General features: G+C 32.7%; 1 long non-coding RNA gene across 1 annotated transcript in view; it reads left to right on the top strand.

The window, feature by feature from the left end:
- Positions 1 to 19526, top strand: part of LOC126978674 (uncharacterized) — a 29085-nt gene extending 9559 nt beyond the window's left edge. Inside the window, exon 3 of the long non-coding RNA XR_007732662.1 lies at positions 19433 to 19526. This is a non-coding gene — a long non-coding RNA (uncharacterized LOC126978674). The remainder of the gene's footprint in view (positions 1 to 19432) is intronic.
- Positions 19527 to 20334: the final 808 nt, after the last annotated feature.

Below are 20334 nucleotides of genomic sequence, written 5' to 3'. Positions count from 1 at the left end.
GACCATGAGCTTTCTCATGAGGCCCATAGATAGCGACCACGTCTGCAAACCTTAAGTCAACACACTGGCAATACACACTGGTTGAAAACCTTCGTCTTCAGACACTGCGGTATTTGGGACGAGAAGATTTTACGGAGCAATTAGCAATTAATTATCACTTAAATTATATAATTAATAAAGAATTTCTAACCATAAGTCTTTAATTTGTTACCTGAAAACTTTCTACTGGGTCAACCGATTTTAATGATTCTGTTTTTATTTCAAAACCGGTGCTTCCCATTTGGTCAGTGCCAGCCAAGGCAGGTTTGTACCTAAATATAAAGTTATATATTTCATATAGAATTAAATAATATTATATACAATAAAAGTCTATTTAGTACCCATGATAACGCCAAGATCTTTAATTTGGTTCATTAACTCTTTCTATTTTTTGATTATGCAGAGTGTAATAATAATAATATAATTTTATTCTTTGAGGACCTGATTATTTTACATTTATCCACGTGTAAAAGGATAAGGAAGGAGGAAGTCCTCCATGGCATGCACTATATTATTTTCTGCAAATACAAGCAAATGTGTATCCACAGAGCAACCTCTGAAAAATCCATGTTGATTGGGTAATGTGACATCAAATCGCTGGTGAAAGCTGATCTGTTACATTCTTCTGCAAAACTTTGCCGAATTGGTACTAGAGATTGGCCTATATTTATCTATGTTAGTAATTATTCTTAATCATTATTGTTTTTATAAGGTGATTGGTAAGACTAAAGCATCGAGAACACTTTCTTATTAATAGTCTCCTTAACAATCTAATTACTTTTCAATTCAGAGACTTTTATTTATCTTGCAAGATTTTTCTTCTTTTTTTGATTTCTCCAGGATTTAAATATTCATTCGAATAGCGATGTTCTTCCCTGCCATGCACCACAAAGGTGAAAATGTCTTTTGAAGTAAACATTATGCAATCAATGTTGAAATAGATCCAAATTTAACTTAAAGAGAGGAGGTTTATATTATATTATTGTCAGAATGTTCTTTCTAATTGTAAATTAATCTATACGGATGACGCAAAAAAATTAATGGTGTTTCTTTTACAATCCATCATCTTGAAAATAAGAAGTATTTTGATATTAATAAATATGCTAGTATTTTTACTATTGTAGCAGACGCTATTATTTTAAATTTAAAATCGACTGTAGCTATTAAGTCAAAACTACAAAATCGTTACTATTCAGTAAGGCCTGATAAAGTTTTGAATTTGTACAAAATTGGTTAATCGCTATAAATTGAAACCAAACTTTTGCACGTTTCTCATGCTTAAAATTAGGAAAACGGTTGACCCCAAAGGCTTTCCCTGCAACTTCCCACTAATTCCATACCGCCCGTATGTCCGCCCGTTCGCCACCCGCGCGCCCTTACCAGTTACATGAAAATAATGGGTGTGTGGGCAGGAAAAAATTAAAATGGCCACAGGCAGAAGTATTCAAACTTTTTTAATTGTGCTTCATCATCATCATCGTCATTTCAGCCGGAAGAAATTAATTAATTAATGTGCTAATTTTGTATTATATGTTGTTATTTTCACATTTATTCAAATCTCGAACTATATCTTTATGACTTTGGTGTTTATTGGAGGAAATTTTATCTTGTTCAGTAGGACTATTTTTACTTTCATTTACATGACAAATTTCATACTATTAAAGAAGGATTTCTTTGGTCTATGTAGAGCAAGATTAAAATGTTCATATCGGCAAACACTCTTAATCTTCATTAAAAACACTTATTAAAACATTAAAACTCATTTCTTATATTCATAACGTCCTTGTTTATTCTCTAACAAAATCCCAGTTCGTTTTCTCCAAAAACCCAGAAATAGTTGAAAATTTGTGAACTATCTTCGTGAGACATCCTTTGGTTGCACTTCAATCTGCATTTGTTACGGTTGTACGGATCTTTCAATTCTTGTTTTGTAATAATGTTATATAACAGGAAAGATTTCCTGTTTACATTGGGAGAGTCGGATTTACATTTAAATCTTTTGGTAGAATTGGTAACTTAATTATCAAAGTGGATGTCGAAAGTGGCTGTGCTCTAGGGAGAAGATCACCGTGTAGGTTCATACTACTATCATTAAATCTGGCCTAGCAGGTCTTGCAAATGTATAAGGCTATCATCAAAATACTTTCAAAATAAGAATGTTTAACAATTTCTGTAGTACCACATCCGATAAAAATGTGGAAGAAAAAAACGAATAGCAAAGTCGTACTACCTGTGTCGTCGTGAACATAATGAGATCAATTAATTAATTTATTAAAAAAACTACACACATCAGAAAAGTCTAAGCAACATGTATGATATTACAAAATATTCAAAGTGCATAGGTACGTAAAATTTTTTGTTATTGATGACATACTGGCTGGTTGTAAAAAAAAAATTCGATTTAGTTTTGTTTTTTTTTTCATAAAATTTAATGAAAGGGAATTCGTTTGAATTTAAGTGCGTTTTTATTGCTACGTTTGGTCTTGATTTTATAATTTTACCAACCATTTAAATAAAGTTAGCGACAAAATTGAATTGTTAGATATTCTTTACGTCATGGAGCTACGTCATTTCACGGCAAATTAAATGCCAAGAGCTGTAGGGATGTCGCAAGCGGGAAGTTATCAATCTCAGGTATCTCGGCATTTTGGCATTCATAGAAGTATTATTTGTCGTCTTTGGCAGCGCTACAATAATGCAAGAAAACCCGCTGAACAGCATTCAGGCCGTAAAAGGAGCACAACCACTCGGAAAGACCGGTACATACAACTGACTGCAAGACGCCACTCGATGTTAACCGCTCGAGAGATAAGTTTGAGGCTACAAAAATCAAGTGGTGTTAATGTAAGTCCCCAAACTGTGCGAAATCGACTGCATGACTACGGCCTACGAGCGCGGCGCCCAATTAGGTGCCCACCGATACGTCACGGGAATCGCGCTCGTCGAAATGAATGGTGTAGAGAACGCAGAATGTGGATCCAGGAACAATGGGATATAATTATGTTTTCCGATAAGTCGCGATTCGGGTTTAGACCTGATACAAGAAGGGTGCGAGTGTACCGCCGGCCCGGAAATACTGAAAGGCTCGGGTGCATTCAGAAAGTTCATCCATAAAGTGGCTCAACAGTTATGGTATGGGCGGGTATTATGGAGAACAGGCGAACTGAGCTCGTATTTGTAGTTGGAAACATGAACGCTGAAAATTACGTTGAGGATTTTCTGAGACCTTATGTCCATCCATTTGCACAAACCTTTGGCTCCGATTTTACTTTAATGCATGACAATTCGCGTTCACATACAGCTCGACGAACTAGTCACTACTTGGCAACGGAGAACGTCCGGATATTGCCCTGGCCTGCACAATCGCCAGACCTCAACCCCTCCAGAGACGTATTTTGAAGGACTTAGACGGAGTAACAACAACCCAACAGCTGAAGGATTTGCTACAATTCCATTGGGAGTGAATACCGCAAGATGACATAATCATTCTCATTAATACAATGAATAATCGTTGCCGTCAAGTTCTGAATAACAGAGGAGGCCATACTTTGTATAAAATTACCCTATTGTTTCACAATAAATTCATTTTCTTTGGAAATTTCATTTTGTTAAAAAATGTGTAGTTGCTTATGTACTTTAGTTTCTGCAGTATATTCTAATATTGTTAATTTCTGTTACTAAAAGAACTTATAAAGAAAACAGCTATTATTTTTACATCATAGGTCCCTAAAAATATTATTTTAAAAATAAAATACAACGTTATAATTTGAAAAATCCATCCTAAAATTTAAATTATTACATGTTGCTTAGACTTTTTTAATGTGTGTATTTTAATTGACTAGTTTAATAGTTTAATCTCGACTCGTAGGTACGAATATGTGTAACAGAGAGTAACAACATATCACAATACAATCCTTATGATTACCACAGAGTATCTAAGTAAGTACACGTATCTTTCATAGGCGTTAACAATACCGATATATCCGACAAAAACGTGTAAGAAAGGAGCGAGTGAAGAAATCTTACCATATCCGATAAAAATTAAAGAATTCAAAGCGCATAATAATGTGGTATGTGGTACATCCGACACAAACAATAAAATAATAGGAACTGGTACAAACTACATCTTAAGTCCCTTCCTCACCTATTTACTCTCATCACCAATATCAACCTAATAAGGAGTGGGTAATGAGTAATTGCACAGAGTACGGATGGATGCTTACATATAATAAATAGTATGAATGTGTTGAAAAGTTTGTCAAATAACATAAAAAAACTAGGTTATATTTAAGATAAAGCGTTGGTAAAGTTTCCCATATTACAGAATTAAATGCAGGGTTGTACTTACTCCATCCGAATCAGTATTGACTACATGTTTAGATTTCGCAGGGGTCATTTGCCCTGCTCCTAGGGTAGAATCAAAAAAGTAACGCATCCTATCCCAACCAGCTGACTTGTAGTACCAAAAGCGGCGGGGTCGTTCTTTGTGACGTAGCATCGGATAGGGACTAAAATACAAACCAGGCAATTATTGCGTCCCAAGACGGAATTTGTCGGAAACCTGGTAATACCTTTATGTGTAATCAGGTGAAAATCAAATAAGAACTATATATGGCATTGCATACTTGGAAGCGACGAAGTCAAATTAAGCAATTAGGATAGACCTAACGCCAGTGCAAAATCCGCAAATCATTCTGCGTAGTCGGTAGTCAAACCACTGGGCACTATGCCTCTTAAAGTAATCCTAGACTACAATTTCAGGAGGATTGAAGATTTTTGTAGGGGTTCAGTGGAATCATTTCGTCAATTACCACCATAGGACCGGTAGACATACGAGTAGATAAGGACGAGGTCCTTAAAATGTGCGCACAGTCAGACAGTAGAAAGCCCTCAAAAATACTGAGACATCAAATATAGCCTCCTTATAGAACAAACACACAACTTTGTACCCGTGGTGTCCTAAATACGGGCATTAACTCTTAGCGGTCCACAGGTCCATGTCGTAACATGACACTGCCGGTACATCCACGATCAACGACGAAATCCACACGGCCTCATTCGATTTCTGTTCTTATTTTGTTATTAGAAATTGCTTTTTTCCTTTGAAATTATAATAGAACAAAAGTTTGTTAAATTCTATAGAAATAAGAACAAAGACAATGGGGTGGTGGCATACAAAAGTAAACGGAAAAGCGTGGACTTCAGTCTTTATCGGCCACCAACGTGAAATTGAAGTGCGCAGAATTTTTGTTTATTTTCGAAGTTTCACTCTATATATTTTGTTAAGTTGTTATTTTTACTATACACTTAAACTGTAATTACAAGACATTAGAATAATTATAATAGTATAATGTTGTGATTGTGTTGATATAAATTCGACGTGAAATAGTGTCCATTCAAATTTAGTATGGACTTTGATGCGCCGTTTCCTTTGTGTGTTATTTACTATTAATTTACTTTGGAATATGTTGAAAAATGTTTAACTTACTTGGAAAACTGTCGTCAAATATATGTCAGTAGTTATTTTGTCCAAATATAGTATAGCTTCAGTTTATAACATACACAAGAGATCTCGCACTTCAAGGTCGATCAAGGTCAAGTTACTATGAAAGAATGTATATTTTAGATTTGTTTTAGATAGATCATATGAAATTTATTATTAAACCATAAACACTAAAAAAGAATCATTGAAAATACTCATTTATTCTAAAATGTTATATTTTTTTAGGTTTTTCAATTTTGTGTTGTGTGTGTAAAATAATATTAAACAAATTATGAATGATTATACATGGTCTCATAGCTTCTTTCGACAGCTTACAGATACATACTCTTGAATAGCCTTTAGTCGCCTTTTACGATACATAATTTTTTTTAGTTCCTTAAGATTTTTGTACGATGGTTTGTAATAGATAAACTCTTGATTTTAAAAATTGAACTTTTAGACGTTGCATTTTCAGGGAGCTATATCGATGTTGGCCTTTTTTCAACTTAAGAGAGGACGCTAGCAGCGTTATTCTATACAAACGTATTCCCCTTTTTTCTCCCTGGATAATGCTTCTAGAGAGGAGATTTTATATATGATATGATTGAGATATGCTAAATCTATGTCTGTACGTTTTGCTTTTTTCGATCAACTAACGACATAAGAAAATATGACTATTCAAACATATTAGAAATGCCATTTTTATACCGCCCTGTTCAGACGAACACGTAACAATTTTGAAAGATATTAAAGAAAAAAGGAAAACGTACCGACATAGACACATTCTTCCAAAAAATATTGAATCAAAATTTTTTTGGTAGGTTCCATATTCTAGAGGAAAACAGGAGAATACGAAACCTCTATTTAGTAAAAATTTTGTAGGTAAAATCGGTCTGAGCTGCATTTGTCCGTTTCGCACTTTTCGGGGGAAGGCTGGAGGTGAGGGGCGTTGGCTAGTCAGTTCGGAGCATAACTTATGAGTTAAGCACATAATATAAAGTGCATCGCCCAGATAAACCCAATTCGGGTAGCAGGCATTCGTAGAAATTATTTCTAGATTTTTTTCCACGTTCGCATAGATCCGTCATCTTTTTCAATTGTTTCATAAAGTTAGTTCCTTAGAGCTCCATAAAATAATACCTATAATATTATAATTTTGACTGTGTAAATTTTGTTGTTAAAACTAGTTGCTTTGTTTAGTTTTAAACCAAGTTGATAAAACAGGCCTTTTCAAAAATTAGGCCTTTCTTATGTCATCCAGCTGATGATGATGAGGATGAAACACGATAAAGAATAATTGTGTTTTCTTTTCAATTTTAACATGTTTTTTGTGCAGTGTAAAAAAATGAAATTACTGAATTTCAATTTCTATTCCATATTTCGTATTAATTTCTTCAATTTCATATTGCATTTTACTTCCACAATCCGCTTTTGACATTGTCCAGTCCAGTTTACTTCGAACATACAGTAGTACCGTACATAGTACAGTAGTACAGATTTGGGAGTATAACAATGACTTTAATAATTCCGCAATAATTGAGGTATTTTTCGTAGCTTACAGACTTTTCCAAAATTTTTCGCAGTATTACGCTTCGGCCTCTCTAAAGCCTACAATTCATCTTCACTCTGATCAATTGTAGAGTGTTGAAGCTCTTCAGCTTTTTAACTATAAATTTAACTTATACAGAGGAGACATATCACTTATCAGGCTCAAATTCTAGCCGATCTAATTACATTCTTTACATTTTACACTTTTTCAATAATTATATTTATTTTTCATTCGTGATTGAATGTAAAATGTGTCATCATCACGAAAAAGTCCTTCCCGGTGTCTGTCCCTATGAATGCATAGGATCTTTAAAACTACGTAACGGATATTGATGCGGTTTTTAATAGATAGAAGTGTTTGTAGGCCCCCCACAAGATGGTCCGGAACAGGTTGGATGTCGGTGATCTTTGGGGGAGGAAATTTGTCCAGTAGTGGACAATTTCCGGATAAGATTATAATAATGATGAGAGAAACACTGATCATTTTAGAGTTTTCTAATGTGATGTCGTTAATAAACACATTTATTGCGCGTACATTGCAAACGCTGGCTGACCCGTAGGAGATAGATCAAATTGTGCTAGAGTATTGTACAACATTGTTGTTCGACGACAAAGTGCGCTATGGTAGGTATATATCTATCACTTAGGGATAAGTCACAATAACCACTATCCTTATACATGGCTTATTTACGAAGCGAATTTAAGCAATACAGCATTAAAATTAAGTCTACATTGTGCATTTTATATAGATCAACATGGCCTATTACAGCAATTAATTTAAATGAATATTTTAGAATGTATTAAAGAATTAAAATATATATTGACACATCGATTTTTCAGTAGGTAGTGAAAATATTTACTCAAATTCCGATTCACAAGCCGAGGGTGAGCAGAGTCAAAGTACCTATAGCAACGTTACAAATCTGTGTATCAATAGACGGGGTCAAAAACTAATTATGAGCGAGTGCGGAGTACAAAGTTGATAAATTAAACGAGAATCGTGGGGTGTGCGCACCCCATCATATTGCATTACTCACACAAAACACGGGATTCACATACACATAGATCGTTGTGTTTCGGGCGCGGCGCGACGTCAATAGTTTCGTCAAATACCTATTTTTCAAATTACGCTTGACCCGGGTCCCCTCTTAACTATGTTACGTCCTTAAACACTTTAAATAAATTAATGCATTATTTACATAACTGTGCATGGAAAATAAATTTTATGTTCAGATTATATGTAAGTATACTTAATAATAATAATACATCTTTATTTGTTGCAAAAAAATACAATTTTGCTTAAAACTGCCCTAAACCTCCAAACTAGGACAGCCCGTGACATGGGGATCAGTCTCTTCCCAGGTGTGCTATGTAAAATGTCAAAATAACAAACATCAACATATATTAAGATGACTTACAATGAAGGTTATCATAATATATATTATATTACTGTACTTATGCTAAACATTAATAAATATTTTACTTAGGTATTTAAATAATGAAAAATATTCACATAAACAATATAAATATGTATATTATAATTTATTCAAATAAAACAAATCTTATAACTATATTTCAATACTTTGACAACATCAAATAAAAACTATCATTACTTGGAAGCGTACCAAGAATGCTGGCAGCATTTCTGCACTGGATAGCTAGGCTGATCCGTTGACCGAAATCGCTGCCAGGCGTTGGGTTTCCAGTAACTAAGTAGTAGAAGTAGTGGTAGTAGTTTTTTTGTGTATGGCTTTTTTAGGACTTTTCAATAACAATGACATTAAAAAGTAAAAAAAAAAAAGTTAAAAAACCCACTTCAAAAACGGAGAAGTATGAAACCAAAACAATATAGTGTATTATAAATACTACTCTAAGTACCGGGAAAAGATCAATAATACACATAATGTTAGTTTCAAATGTATTTAAATTAAGTTACTTCAGAAACCATACCTACAATTAGGTGAACAATTAATTCAATCATTCAAATATTTTTAAAACGCTTTTTCCGGGATTAAGTTTAGTTCTCATCGCGAATTATCCATTATATCATGCCAGTGGTAATTTGAGTTTACGAAAAGGAAAGAAGTTGATTGCATTTGATGAGTTTTTGATCAAAAATTCGTTCACAATGGCCTTTTGGCACATCGTGGTGCAAAATCCAAGAGTTTATTGAACAAATCAGGCCCTTCTCGTCGAATTTGCTTTATTTTCTCTTAAACTGCGCATTACGTTGAAATAAAATACTTTATTTACCGTTTGAATTTTTATTGTTCCCCAAAGAATGCTGAGTGCAGTCAACATGACTGACTATTTTTGCGTGGCTTTTTGATCTCGGTTCAGTTGGAAGGCACTACTCCGAATCTTGTTGACTAATTTGCGTGTCAAACTCGTAAACCCACGTCTCATCACCAGTAAGAATACGTTGCATGAATATTGGGTTGGAGTTGACTCGTTAAGGCATTGGAAATTGAAGAAAGAGTTAGCTGTTAGCCGAACAACAACATATTTAATACTCAAGTTCCAAACTTTAATGGGGATTTTCAGTGATATTTTCCTCCAATTTGCGATCTTATATTCAGTTGAAGACGTTGACGTACCTAATGGATATATATAGGGTGTCCCAAAGTTATGGGACATGAAGGGAAAGTACCTTTAATGTCGAAGATAGGCTATTTTACTGAAAGAAGACTTTATGTTATTTTTAAAAGTTACTAATTCTGCATTCAAAGATTTTCTAAATATTATTTGCCTCGTCTGGGAATCGAACCGACTTAAATGTAATAAAAACACCCCTACTCTTATGATGCCAATCGAAAGAATGGCCAAAAACTAATAACTCTTCTTAAGTAACATAGTATTTTAAAAGAAAGTAATCAAATAAGTAGGTATTTTTTTGTAAATTAATTAATTAAATGCTCAAAATGTGATCACTCTTGCCTTATGCAAATCACCAATCTTTTAATGAGTCCGCTAACATGTTGATTTTCTTATCATTTTATGGTGAATACGCTTGAATCGCTATGATATGGCATAATTCTGTTTTTAACTCGCCCACGTTCTCGTATCGTTTTTTGTATAGCTATTTTTTACGTATCCCCAAAAGAAGAAATCTAATGGTGTAAGGTCCGGGGATCTGGCCGGCCATCTAATCGATCCATTCATACCAATCCAAGTAGGAAAACATTCATTTTACGTTGTTCCTTTCTTTTAAAATACTATGTTACTTAAGAAGAGTTATTAGTTTTTGGCCATTTTTTCGATTGGCATTATAAAACTAGGGGTGTTTTTATTACTTTTCAGTCGGTTCGATTCCCAGACAAGGCAAGTAATTTTTAGAAAATCGTTGAATGCAGAAGTACTAATTTTTAAAAATAACATAAAGTCTACTTTCAGTAAAATAGCCTATCATCGATTTTTAAGGTATTTTCCCTTCATGTCCCATAACTTTGGGACATCCTGTATATACATAATATGTCATCATACTAACACATCTCAGCCGCTTTCAAACGCTCTGTTCCACTAATAAGCACGTTTTTTTATAAAGTCGATTCACCGTAAGCCTTTTGTAACTTTTTCAGTATGTAAGCTATGAACACATATTGCACTTCGTAGGAGAGATGTGTTAGTTTCATATTATGAGGATATTACTACTTAGTCATTCGGTTTTTTTAATAAAACCGTAATGTAGTGATTTAATATATTTGGAAACAAACCCCACTCCATAGGTTTCCGAAGAAAAAAAAGACAACTAGTTTTTCATAAAAAAATTATGTCGGCTGTTTTTTCTGCATCAACGTACTTCTGTTTTCTACTTACCACTTTATTGTAAAATGCATTAATTTTATGGAACAAAATATAATCTATCAATAGTAAGATCATAACTACAAAATATTGTAATGTAAGCATGTTTTAATAAGTTTGTACGTAATTAGAACAATTTACCTTTACCTAAATATTTTTACATTTATTACCTATTACTTTTCATATTACATATTTATATACCTTTATTATAAAAAAGCAGCTAAGTACGAGTGTGTCTCGCGCGAAGGGTTACATAGAAGTAACACAGCATTAAAGTTCATGTAGTTCGTTGTAATGATTTATGACGTATTAAAAAAACCTTCTCAGGAGAATTCGTTCAAATTAATTTTCAGTGCAAGTTTGCGTATTTTGTATATCATATATTTTTTTTAAGTTTGATAATTCTCTTATTTTAGAAGTTACAGGAGGTGGGGCACACATTTTACCACTTTGGAAGTGTCTCTCGCGCAAACTATTCAGTTTAGAAAAAAAGTATATTAGAAATATCATTTTTTAAGAACTACTCATAGGTACGTCACACGTAAACAATTTTTTAGTTTCATTTCTAAGTATGGAAAACCCTAAAAATTTTTGTGTGAAAACCTTAACTTGGTTCACAGTTTATATCTACTCAGCAAGTTTCAACAGTATAGTTCTTATAGTTTCGGAAAAAGGTGACTGTGTGTGACATACGGACGGACAGATAGATGACGAATTTATAAGGGTTCCGTTTTTTACCATTTGGCTACGGAACCGATAAAAGAATTCCCACATGATAACATTTTGTTTTATTCAGTTTTAGACTTAGTTTGACACTAAAAAAATATATTTATTTTCATTAAAAAGTACAACAAATGTAGGGAATGTCTCAAAGCATGTCCACTAGGCTTAATAAAGTTCACACGAGTCAAGCCACCCAGAACCTTCGAGTTCATTTTAAGAAGCAACATAAAGATAACAATATAACAAGACCTTATAGACATAAAGGTCAGACAGAGGAAGCAGTTATATCAACACCCTGGACTTCAAAGAACGAATTTATTAAACAATGAACTCATAAAAATAACATTATGAAGGAATGTCACAATGAACTCATTAATGGAACACATTGAAGTAATATTGGGGATTGGTATTCAACAACATCCTACACAACGGTAACCCTCTTCCCGCGCTGCAGTACCGCACCACAGTATATATACAGAAGCATTGGCAAGGAGCATCATTTACATTACCATAGCTTAAGTAATACATTTGTTAAAGTAAGATAAGAATTTTGTAATTATTAAATAAAATCAGATATTTTGACTGGCGCCCAACGTGGGGCCCAGCAACGTTAAAGTTTACCGACACAATAACGCAATCATAAGTTATTCCGTTCGTCATTCAGTAAATTTTCGCGGAGTCTTTTAAGACAGAGAGCTGGGAACTACAGAAATAAATAAGTCAAAAGAAGAATGCTGAAAACATCGGTCGTCATCAACATATTGTGAGTACCGAGTAGCATTATCCTTAATCAAAATTCCATTTATCCTGAAATCCCCAACTATTGTATTTAAATCTAAGTAAGAAGGTGATGTGAATCACCCTCCTTCTAATAGCGAGGGCACTTTAAGTTCGACTCATAATTTGTCAAACGATCGTAGAGTCCCTAGTGGCCAACAAGTCTTCACAGCAAAGACAAATAACGCAACTATGGACCCAAAAAGTCTTATTGGTTTCATCCCATCGTATAATGGAGACGCTTTTACTTTATATAACTATATAAATTGCGCAAAGCAATGGTTAATTATCGCAGGAGGTGATAAACCTGAATATGTAATGTTATTATTAAGCAAATTAGAAGGCAAAGCTGCTATAAGTATAAGCATGATAGATCATGGTTTTAAATTTTCAAATGTTGAACTAGCACTTAAACAAGAATGCGGAGACAACCGCGAATTTAATACCTTATTAATAGAACTAGCTAATGTTAAGAGAAAAGGATCATATAAAGACCTTATATTCGAAATAAAGCAAAAACTCTTTTTTATAAAAAGTAAATTGATGGACAAATATAACGAGCAAACTCTAGTAGAAGAAGTGATTAATCCATACATGAATACGGCACAAAAACATTACGCAATAGCCTACCATATCACGACCAAATTTATGTTTCCAATTGTAGTTTTAACGAAACGGCGACGAAAATATTACAACTAGAAGCTGAAGGGAGGTTTGATAATATTAAACAAAAATTTTCAAATATACTTCCACCTCCGCGTATTATTAATAATAATTCATATCCACAAATTGTTAAGCCAATGTATCCACAAAACCAACAAAATCACAAACATACCTATCCGCCAACACAAAGATCAATAAATCAAAGGTTACAAACAATCAGACCAAACACGCAACAATATTATCGACAACAATATCCAAATTAGAATAATGTTTTTCGATCACAATCTCAATATTTTAAATAATTTCAAATTCAAAAACCTATTCAAAAATTAGTAAATGAAACAGAGGATGTCTCTATGAGAACAGCCCCTCAATTAAGACCTGGACAGATTAATTTAGGCAGAGGAATGATAGATGAAGAAGTGTTTCACCATGAGGATGAAACAGAATTAAACGACGAACAATATTTTCAATACCCACATGAATATAGTCAATATTGTGAAGAAAACGAAATTGAAAATGAAACCCAAACAAATTTTCAAGAGCTACCCAAGCAAGAAAAAGAATCATAGAGTTCAATCAAGTCGTATTTACCTTATTTTGAAACAGAAGATCCTAAATTAAAAATTCTAATAGATACGGGAAGCCAAAGATCATTTATTAGTACAGAAGCCGCTCAATATTTTTCAGAATATTATAAACCTGAAAAATTTACAGTTAGAACGTCACACGGAACAACACACCATGACGGTTTAGTAGAAATATTGGACAAAATATTTTGGACCTGGAAATACTCCTATGAAATTTTATATTTACAATTTTAGTAACAAATATGACATTTTAATGGGCACCGATATGATTGAACAAATAGAAGCAAAAATTGATTTAAAAGAGCGAAAGTTGCTGTTACCAAATAACGAAATCTTAATATATCACATGACAGATGAGGACTCCCTTAATATTAAAGTTCTATGTGAAACTTACAGAGACCTTTTCACAGAAGATGTTACCAATAGTGCGACTATGTCTATAAAACATAAAATTAATTTAGTTGACGAAGAATCTATTTACAAAAGACCCTTTAGGTTACCACAAATACAACAAGAAGAAGTTAATAAACAAATTAACAAATTATTAAATGAAAATATAATTCAACCTTCGGAATCCCCTTGGTCATCCCCAGTTTATATTGTTCCAAAGAAGATGGATCAATCAGGTATTCAGAAATGGCGTATGGTTATTTATTATCGTAGGTTAAATGAAAGAACCAAGTCAGATAAATTTCCCTCACCAAATATTGAAGAATTATTTTCTAAATTACAAGGTAATAATTATTTTAGTACTTTAGACCTTACTTCCGGATACCATCAAATTTTAATGGATAATAACTCCATAGAAAGAACAGCATTCAGCACACCTACCGGTCATTATGAATTCTTAAGAATGCCTTTCGGTTTAAAAAACGGTCCCACAACTTTCCAACGCATGATGAATAACGTGTTAAAAACTGAAATTTCCCGAAATATATGTTTAGTATATTTAGATGATATAATTATCTATTCAAAATCTAAGCAAGAACACATAAATTAATGCCAACAAGTTTTTGAAGCGTTACGAAGAGCTTATCTAAAACTAAATAAAAATAAATGTATATTTTTGACCGAAGAAATAGAATTTCTCGGTCATGTTTTAAATAAAGACGGTTTAAAACCTAACCAATCAAAACTGGAAGGTATTCAAAAATTTCCTATCCCTAAAACATTAAAAGAAATAAGAGGTTTCTTAGGATTAATTGGTTATTATAGAAAATTTGTACCAAACTTAAGTAAATTGTAAAACCACTCACAGAAGCGGCTAAAAAGAATGCAACCATAGACATTAAAAATAAAAGATATATAGAATCGTTTGAGACATGCAAACATTTATTAATTAACGCCCCAATATTAGCATTTCCCGATTTTAATAAAACATTCGTAGTCACTACTGATGCCTCAGATATAGCATTAGGTGCAATAATAAGTCAGGAAAATCATCCTATAGCTTATGCATCAAGAACACTGAGTGACACTGAACAGAAATATAATACCTGTAGTATTAAAAAGAATTATTAGGTATCTTATGGGCATTGACTCAGTACAGACCATACATCTACGGTAGAAAATTTATATTAAGAACTGATCACAAAGCATTAATGTGGTTATCAAAATTAAAAGAGCCAAATCAAAGACTTACTAGATGGAAACTAAAACTACAAGATTACGATTATAAAATAGAACACGTAAAGGATAAAGAAAACCATGTGGCTGATGCCTTGAGTAGAATTCAACTGCATCATACAAGTTGTGACTCAATACAAGCTCAATGCGGTGAGGACATGTCATTGGATAGCATTCCAACGAGTGACAACATGACACCTATAAACAAAGGAAGCAATTCTTGGATGTCGAACAATGCCTCATTGTGTAGCACAGTACACTCTTTCAACAAAACAGCGATCAAGGTATACCCATCATAAACAGTTATCCACCTAAACGACTAAGACGTGTAGTTTTCGAGTTAGCTCCTTATAAGAACGTGAAGTACGAAAAAGGTATGTGGTATTTTTATATTCCACCTATTGATCAGGAAGATTCCATTAGAGAATATATGTTAGAATATTTAAATAAAGAAAAATATGCTTTTATTATACCAAATGATGAGTTATATTATAAAATTTCGGAAGTTTATAGAAAATATTTTGATCAGACTAAGTTTAAACCTGTTAGATATACAAAAAGGTTAGTTGAAATAGATAATAGGGAAGAGCAAATAAAATTAATTAAAGAATATCATTTGTTAGATAATAGGCACGCCGGAATTGAAAGCGTTTATAAACAGTTACGAGATAAATATTATTGGGAAAACAGGCGAAAGCAAATTAAAAAATACATAGTTAATTGTGAAACTTGTAAAAAGGAAAAATATAACAGACACCCTCATAATACATTATCAACGGAAACAGAGACACCTTACGAACCTATGGACGTATGGCACATTGATTTCATGTCTTTAGAAAGACAATGGTACTTAACTATTATAGATAAATTTTCTAAATACGCTATAGTCAAACCAACTGAAAAAAGTAGAGTCTATGATACCTTATGTAAAACCTTTGCTTTAATAGGAGCACCAAATAAAATTGTTCATGATGGAGAACAATCCTTTGTAGTGAAATTATTCAAGAACTTTTTAAAACCTATAATATAAGAAATCATATGACTTCACCTCAACATCACAAATCAAATTCAGATGTAGAACGTTTGCATAATACTATACAAGAATTATATCGTCTTCAAAGAGACTCAGAATTGGACCAAAATCAAAAGATTAGTTTTATTACCCATTCATATAATAATACAATGCATACCGCCATAAATATGACGCCTTTTGAGGTACATTTTGGTAGGAAACATAAGTTGCGTAGTTTTGATAATTTAAGAGTAGCTATACAAAGATACACAGCGCAACATCGCGATTTTGTAAGAGATTTAAATAAGAATGTTCATGATATATTAAAAAAACAAAAGGAGACTAGAAACAATAGGATAAATAAACAAATAAAGCATCCTAAAACATTTAATATAGGTGATACAGCTTATTTAAAGAATAGTATGGCAGAACGACATAAAACTAAACCAAGATTTTTGGGTCTATACCAAATTGTCAGTATAGAACCGCATAATAAATATAAATTAAACAATGGCAAAATATGTCATGTGGGAGAACTCATAATTGTTTCAGAATCATCTGTGTCATTGGATTCAAGTTCAGAAAATTAACACCAACCGAAAACTTAATATTAGTAGAACTAAAGCCTACTCGTATAATAGAAGGAGGATGGACAATTATTCATAAATTAGATATTAAACCTATAAAGTATAGTTTAGATAGTATACAGAGTTCAACAAAATATGCTGTTGCTAGATTAAAGTCTGAAGATTATAAATATATATATCAAAGAATAAATATTATTTTAGAACATGTAAAGGAAATATGTAAGCATTTAAATATTCAAAGTAAGAGCCGTGTAAAGAGAGGTCTTATAAATGGATTAGGATCAGTTATTAAATCAATTACTGGAAATTTAGATCAAAATGATTTAGATAATGTACAGAAAGATCTGGAAACTTTAAGAGTAGCTTATAATAAGCAAATATCTATAACAGATGAAACTTTAGAAGAATATAATAAACAGATTGCAAACATAACAAAAATACAAAAATAAATTAAAAGTCAGATTCTTGGTGTATTTAATAATAAAATTCGACAAAATGTCGCTATAGCATTATTGTTACAAGCACAAACATTACAAGATGTGGCTGAAAGGTTAACAACAGCCATTACTTTTGCTGAGCATAAAATGTATCACTATAGTATACTCCAATACCATATCTTAGAAAAAACATTACTTAATATACCTAAGGAAGTAGTTATTTCAAATAATATTAATGATATAGAGCCAATTATAACAGTTGATAGTAAGATAATAAATGAAGTAGCGTATTTTATAATAAATATACCTTTAGTTAAAAGAAAAGTTTATAAGGCACGAAAAATTGTACCTATTATCCATAACAACTTCTGTTCCTATCCTATAATGCGAAAAGTAACTCTAGCATATAACGATGAAGAAATTTATGAAATTAATGACTGCTTGGACTTTAATAATTTAATATGTAAAGGAAGCTTAGTAGAAACGAAAACTTGTAAAATGGAAATATTATATAAAATGGAAAGTGACAAATGTCAGACGGTTTCTATAAAATGTCCTTTGGAACAGATATCTCAAATATCACCAAAAGCAATATATATGTACTTTAATAAAACTACTGAAGTGAGTGTTAAGTGTAATAATCGTCAAGAAACCTTGTGGACAAAAGAATCGAACATTTTATATGGAGAAAATTGTGAGTTAAAAGTGGCTGGAATGAAACTTTTTCAGACAAAGGAAACAAATGAAAAAATTTTCATTGCTAACATTGAAACACAAAAAGTTGAAGCATTTTCTGAAATAGAATTAACATATGATGCTTTAGAAATAAAATCTAAATTAAAACAGCTAAAACAAATACAGTCTTTTAGTGAAAATACACAACACGAAATTATACAGTACAGTTGGATAACAAGTATAACCATCATCATAATTATTGTTGTACTTGTTAAATTCTTCAGACCCAAGGTTTATTCAAAACCATGGACTTCAAATTTGGAGGGGGATAGTCAAGCCACCCAGAACCTTCGAGTTCATTTTAAGAAGCAACATAAAGATAACAATATAACAAGACCTTAACTAAGACATAAAGGTCAGACAGAGGAAGCAGTTATATCAACACCCTGGACTTCAAAGAACGAATTTATTAAACAATGAACTCATAAAAAGAACATTATGAAGGAATGTCACAATGAACTCATTAATGGAATACAATGAAGTAATATTGGGTATTGGTATTCAACAACATCCTACACAACGGTAACCCTCTTCCCGCGCTGCAGTACTGCACCACAGTATATATACAGAAGCATTGGCAAGGAGCATCATTCACATTACCATAGCTTAAGTAATACATTTGTTAAAGTAAGATAAGAATTTTGTAATTATTAAATAAAGTATTTTTTTTAAATATCTTTAAATCAGATATTTTGACTCACGTGTGAACTGTGTGTTATAGTTACCATGTATTACGAATTCACAACTGTTATTGTACAAATTGTGGCGGTCATACTCAGATATGACAGACTACTAAGAATATAAATAAGACATACCAAGATACATAATAGCTTTAAGGGTAAATGTATACACTGTTGTAATAAAGTCCCAGCCACTGTTCAGGCATCACCTATAAATATTTTTTAGTGTTTTATTAAAAAATGGCTCTGTCGTAAATCCTACTACTCCACAGCCGAATCTGAAGTGACTAGATTATGACTATTTTATAGGAATAGCAATGACAGTAAAATATTGTGTATTTAACTAAAAAGAGCGCAAAAAAAGACAGCTGTGAGAGTTTCCGGCGCCGCTTCTTCTCTTTCAGAGCACAATTTGTTTCTGAAGCGGTAGAAGTATCTAGTATATTAGAAATGACATCAAAAAGAATTCTAAAGAAATAAATATTTAAGAAAATTGCCTTTATGCCTTTATGATCTTATTAAAATAACACTGAATTTGATTTAAATGACAACTACATATTATATACATCCACGCAAAAATGAAAAACATTTGTACCAGTCTAAAAACAATAAAAAACAAAGATTTAATTTTTTGGAACCTTAAACAAATCATCCATTCCCGATTGACTGAATATATATTACCTATCAGTAGGGCTATATACAAATTAATAAAAGGTTAAACTATACTTTTAGGTCGAGGAACTCAACTGCCTGAGATGTTCACTGATTGAAAATGTAGCGAATATACCCCTGCCAGGTGAGGAGCAAGGAGCTGTAGAAGTAGAGGTAAATTTATGTGTTTTATATTAATAATTATTTATATTATTGACACTTTTTAATTTAATAAACAATATTATCTTAATATATATAATACAAAAACATACTCGCATAACCTGTAAGGTTTATGTGCCTGGCCCAGTCTCTTCTAATCTCTAATCTTGACTATGCAGATTCAATTCTATCTAAATCTTACTAACGAGCAACTTAACAAACTTTAGCGCCTTCAAAATTTTGCAATTAGGTTCATATTTGGGTTACGCAATGTGATCACCAGTTTAACAGTGGGAGGCTCGTAGCACAAGATGCCGGCTCGATTATGGGTACCACAACGGCGCCTATTTCTGCCGTGAAGCAAAAATGTGTAAGCATTACTGGGTTTCGGTCCGAAGGGCGCCGTAGCATGTGAAATTACTGGGCTGAACTAAAAAACTGAAATGAGACTTAACATCTTATGTCTCAAGGTGACCAGCGCAGTTGTACCGCCGCTCAGACTTTTTAGGTATTTCAAGAATCCTGAGTGGCACTGCATTGTAATGGACAGGGCGTATTAATAACCATCAGCTGAACGGCCTGCTCATCTCGACGCTTATATTCATAAAAAAATGATCACGTATCTGAACTTCGGACAAGGCTCAGGTGGTTCCCAACTCGATTTCGCCGGAACACTCAAATTCTTTCTCTTCTGTACCAATTCTTTGTGACTCTCACTCATAAAAAAAATTGTTTATGCTCAACTCAATAAAAAAAATTGTTTATGCTCATGAGCCGCAGTCTGAAGCTCTTCGTATTTTGTGCGTTCCTCATCACACTACGAC

This window comes from Leptidea sinapis, chromosome Z (genome assembly GCF_905404315.1).
Source record: "Leptidea sinapis chromosome Z, ilLepSina1.1, whole genome shotgun sequence".
Classification (NCBI taxonomy): domain Eukaryota; kingdom Metazoa; phylum Arthropoda; class Insecta; order Lepidoptera; family Pieridae; genus Leptidea; species Leptidea sinapis.
The sequence above is the reverse complement of the archived record's forward strand: the minus strand, read 5'-3'. Positions and strand labels throughout refer to the sequence as shown.